Below are 5,868 nucleotides of genomic sequence, written 5' to 3'. Positions count from 1 at the left end.
CCATTCCATTTACATTTAGACAGTAAAGTAGCTAGACATAGGTTTAGTGCTTAGTAGAGACTAGAGTCTAGGACGAGCCAGTGCTACTCCTTATGAGCAAAGAAAGTTGTGAGTGAAGTACAAAGAGTATTTCGTTGTTTGATTTCCCATGCTTGGAAAGGACTGTTTCACCATACATTTTGTTGTCGTTTCTGTATTGTTAAGTTCAATTATGCTTGTGCATCTATTTTAGTTTATAGAAGTAGGCTAAGTATCACATTCCACCATCAATTGGGGCTAAAAGAATCAGGGTAAAAACTATCCAAAACCTTATTTTGGTGCCAAAGACCATAACTTTGAAAAGTTGTAAAATTGATGGTTAGAGCTTCAAAGCTAAACTAAACTCAACAAAACTTGGCAAAAGAGAATATACAAGCTTGTAGGAGACAAATTGAGCAGATTTCTTCCAATTTGCCTGCCCAACATGGATCGGGATCCATGTACCTTTTAGGTCAAGTGAGTAGAAATTGTTTTCTTTGCTTAGAACCGACTCTCAGACATCATAATCTTGAGTTTGGTCAGAAATAGAGTGCTAAAAGAACATCGAAATCAAGAAATTAGGCTGAGCAAAGCAAAGGTGTGGAAATTGAAAAACTTTGAAAAAATTGAACTTTTAATTGTCCAAATTCAAAAAGGGGTGAGAATTGGGTTCAACTAAAAGCAAAGAACCAGCAGGAGAAAAAATCATGACCGGATGCTGCCAAACATGGGATCACGATCCATGTACCTGGTTGACATTTGTAAAGGAAATTTAACCAATGCACTCCTAAGAACTAAGGGAACAACTTTTCCAAAAATATCCACAACAAAAAAGTGTAAAAACCTGATCAAAATACCAAAAAAGGAGTTGTTTGCAAAAAAATCGCAAAGTAGACACAAAATCTTGCTTTTGGCCTCCAAAAAGTGGGTCAAATCCAAAAAGATTTGGGGAAAGTATCAACACCCCTCTGTCACAACCTCACTAAAGGTCATGCCAAAATCTTGCCAAACATGGATCACGATCCATGTACCTTTTGGGAATTTTGAGCTGATATTTGACAGGTTAAAAAGTGATAAGATTTGAAGTACTTTCTCCTAAAACACTATTATTAGAAGAGGTCAAAAGGTGGGCCAAAAGGGCACAAAATACATACAGGGAAAAACCACTGGAATAGACCCAAGAATTGACTTTTGGTTGACCTAAAAAAGTCCAAATATATAAAAACCCTAAAGTTGACATAAGGGAGACAAAGGAAAGCTGTGTGTTAAGTTTCAGTTCAATCTAGCACTGAGGTACATGGATTGTGATCCATGTTCCTTTGGCACAAATTGATACAAAACGTGCACCACACCTAGAGAACATCCCAAGGACTCTAGTGATCATTTCAAAACTGAATTAGGATCTCCAAATCCAAGCCAAACGTCCAGAATTATCAAGCATTCTAAGCAAAAGACAGAACTGACCTAATCCTAAAATCCAAAAATCCATTTTCAAAAATTCTAGTACCAAATGACCTACTAATCATGTTGATTCTGTTGGTATCAAGAAAAGTCAGTTTGGCCTCCCAACATGGATTGCGATCCATGTTCCTCTGAGTCAGTATAAGAGCAAAATTTGACCATAGAGAGAGGTAGTGCCTAGGAACCTGGTGGCTATTTCAAAATTGAAATTAGATATGAATTGTTGATGTTGTGAGTAAAATTGTGGAGTATTGATAAACCTAGTTAAATTTTGCCGATTGAAAGCTAGAGCTAATAAGAACGGCAGTAAACTCATAGCTATCAAGCATTTTTTGACAGGTTGAAAGTGCTAGAGAATACGACTCAACAAGTAAGACCAAACGGGGAATTCAAATTAGCTAACGAGGTAACCCGTTTTGGATTTTGAAATATCAATCCTTCATGTATTTGCGATCAGGAAGATTGTACCAGAATAGGAATCCCAGCATCATAGACCAAGTGAACAATCACTCAACTGAAGGTAGCGCGAATCAAGGACCACTGCATCCTTTAAAAGCATTGTTGTAATGTACCCAACATTTTTCAATAAATTATTTCATTTACTTTGCAAATATTTGAGATTTGCATTTTATTAAGTCAAAGAGCATTCTAATGGAACGATCAGATCAAAAATCGGACTTTAGAACTATTAATTATGACCCTTATTCACTTGAAAACAATAAGGTTGATGGGAAACTTAAGCCTCAACCTTGTATCTAGAGATAAGAGTTGACTCTTGGGAAAGAAGGAGAAATTTTAGGAAAGGAGGAGTATTTTTAGAAAGGAAAGAGGAATGAGTTAAGTTTGGAGTTCTTGTTTTGAAGCCCAAGCTTCTTCTAGAATTAGAGAATCGAAATCGTGCATCGAAATTCGTGTACGCAAAAAAAAGGGAGCCGCAAACGTACGCAAACTTATCCCTCTATTCTTAGTTGGCCTTGAGAGCCTATATAAAGACCACTCTCCCCTCACTTTCAAGAGACAGACACACACTCTCAGAAGCGGAAGCTCTCTTGCCTTGACGTCGGAGTTACCTTTTCTCCCTAGAGCTCTTACCATCAAACCATCTCCATCTCCAAGTCTTTCTCTACCATCGTCGTGTTGCCTTTGAAATTGTGGAGTTCTCTTTCTCTACTTCTCTCTTCTCTATATTGATACGATGGCCCCGAAGTGAGTGACTCGAAGCTCAAAGGATGCTCATATCGCTCCACCTCCAAGGAAGATGTAGAGGAAGTCATCAACTACTCCAAACTTTGCTCAAGCGGAGGTATTGGTTGCAAAAGAAGTCAAAGTCGTTTAGCCTCAAACACGGGAGATAATTGAACATGTCGTGAATCCGGTAAGACAAATTTATAATTATGCATTGCTATTCATGATGACTTGGGAAGCTAAGCATAGGGAACCCCTTAAACTATTCGCCGAGAAACGTGATTCTATTGCAAGAAACAAGCATATGTTCTTATAGATTAGTGAAATAACTGTTTGTTGATAAATTGTCACTGTTTGTTGAATTGTTATTGCTTAATAAGTTGTTATTGTTTGATAAGTGGATTCTGATTGATATGAAGAATTGGTTGACCATGTTTGAAGAATCATTTAAAGAGAAGAATTGTTGAAAGAATATCTTTTGTTCCTCGCGGATAGCGAGATGATTCCGCGGTTAGCGGAGATTAAAGTGAGGTTAGCGGCTCTCTTTTGTTCCTCGCTGTTAGTGGGATGCTTCGTGGGTAGCGGGATGCCTGACGGTTAGCAAGATGCCTCGCGGTTAGTGGGATGCCTGGTGAAAAAAGTGTGAGTGTAGGGTGGAAAGTGGGGGTGGCTCAGGTTGCGAGTCAAGGATGGATGGTCTCGATTAGTGGAGAAACTCTCCACTCCCTCTTATTAAGAGAAGTGAAATTAGAGACTCATTGTGCCAAGAGTCAAGATGACACAAATCTACGTGACACAAGATTACTATTTAGTTTAGATTAAGTCTTATATCATATTTATGGTTTATAGATGGTGACCGTGCCTCTTAAATGTGGAAAAAAGGCGTTGTTTATGGATTCTAAATATATCAATGGGATTTCATCTTTATGTTAGGAAATAGCTTCATTAGAATCCTAGATTTATTGACCTGGCTTGTGGCGTATGACCCTTATAACCACGTAAACGATGGATAGAGGACTTTCTCTCTTCTATTGCTCGTATCTCTACTTTGTGGAAACAGAGTACAGTGTCGTGAATGGAAAAGGAGAATAAAGGAAGGCCATCTATCAAGTCACCCCAATCTTCTCGGGGTTGGGGACCTCACAATTGGTATCAGAGCCTAAATTAAAGAGATTAAATTGACTACTTCAAGCTTCCTCATGTGTATGGTTTTCTATACCCATTATCGGACTCGTAGAGATATTACGCTATGTCGATTGACGTGTACCATAGTTATGGTTGAAACCTCTATTATATTTTTTCATGGAGCGATCTTTTGTAGACCCCTATATGACATTTTGATGATTTTATAATTAGAAGATTGAGTTGTTTTTCTACAAAGGAATTGTTTGACTGGTTAAGTCATGAAAGTAAATTTTTTGGAGGATTGAATAAGCCATGACTGGTTAAGTCATGTGATGTGATAACTCATGACTGATTAAGTCATGTGATAAAATAATCATGATGACTGGTCAAGTCATGCGACTAAGTTTGATGGACTGGTTAAGTCAAAATTGGTTAGGTTATGTGATTGAGATAGATATGACTGGTTAAGTCATGTGAATAAGTTTTGCTGGAGTGGTTAAGTCAAGATTGGTTAGGTCATGTGATTGAGTTTTAATGAATCAGATAAGTAATGATTGGTTAAGTCATACGATTGAGCTTTTAGTGGACTGGATAAGTTTAAGTTTGGAGAGTACCCTATTGATTTGAGTTATTATAAACATTGATGTACACTCAAGGGAATCCTCAAATCACTCCTACATTGGAAAACCCTCAGAACGATGCTATCTATACGGAGATTCAGGAGAAGACGTTGTTTTTCAAACAAATGCAACCACCTTTTTTAAAAGAGAGGGTGATGATATTGAGAAAGATGAGGAAGTATGGATTGAAGCTATGGATGATTACTTCTCTGCTGCAAGGACCACACCTGCAAATCAAGGGATGTTAGGAATGTTTCGTCTCTCAGGAGAAGCAAAATTATGGCGGAAACAACATTGTAGTGACATGGGAGTGTTGGAGAACTCTCAGAGTTGGTGGGAGGTCAAACAAGCAGTGAAGGAAAGATACTTACCTCCTACCCATGAAGCGATAAAGATGAATGAGTTCTTCAGCTTGAAACGATACAATTTATCCTTGGAAGAGTACTACTCAAAGTTTGTAAGGCTTAGATGTTACGCACCATCAATGACCATAGAGCAGTAGGTAGCTCGCTTTTGTCAAGGTTAAAGAGAACCAATTAGCTCGTGATTGGAATCCCTGAAGCCTACCATAGTACATGATGCTTTATTAAGAGCTAAACTTTTGATGAAGGAACAAGGGATGACAAGAAGAATCCAACAGAATCAAAGATTCAATGATAGACAACCACAAAGGGTTTATGCCGCTATTGCGCAAGATACTCAACTCTTGAATGTTCGATGCTTTGAATGTGGAGAGTTGGGACATTATCGGAACACTTGTCCACGATTGACTAATGGAGCAGTAGTAGCAAGTGAAGCAGACTAAAGACATCACCCTTTTTGACATAATGATAGTCGCTAGTAATTAGAGTAGGAGTATCCTCACTTTTCCTCGAGATGAGGATATCTCGAATTTCTAAGTTGGGGAGATTGTAATGTACCCAGTACTTTTCAATAAAAGTATTTTATTTACTTTGCAAATATTTGAGGTTTGCATTTTATTAAGTCAAAGAGCATTCTAATGGAATGATCGGATAAAAAATCGGACTTTAGAACTATTAATTATGATCCTTACTCACTTGAAAACAATAAGGTTGATGGGAAACTTAAGCCTCAAGATTGTATCTAGATATAAAAGTTGTCTCTTGGGAAAGAAGGAGCATTTTTAGGAAAGGAGGAGTATTTTTAGGAAAGAAAGAGGAGGGAGTTAAGTTTAGAGTTATTGTTTTGGAACCCAAGCTTCTTCTAAAATTGGAAAACCGAAATAGTGTATCAAAATATGTGTACGAAAAAAATAAAATAATAATAATAATTTTGGGAGCCGCAAACGTACGCGAACTTATCCCTCTATTCTTAGCTGCCCTTGGGAGCCTATATAAAGACTTTCCCCTCACTTTCAAGAGACAAATACACACTCTCAGAAGCGGAAGCTCTCTTGCCTTGACGTTGGAGTTACCTTCTTTCCCTCAACCTCTCTCCC

Source organism: Adiantum capillus-veneris, chromosome 10, assembly GCF_014529385.1.
Source record: "Adiantum capillus-veneris isolate H3 chromosome 10, ASM1452938v2, whole genome shotgun sequence".
Lineage (NCBI taxonomy): Eukaryota > Viridiplantae > Streptophyta > Polypodiopsida > Polypodiales > Pteridaceae > Adiantum > Adiantum capillus-veneris.
Note: the sequence above shows the minus strand (reverse complement) of the source record.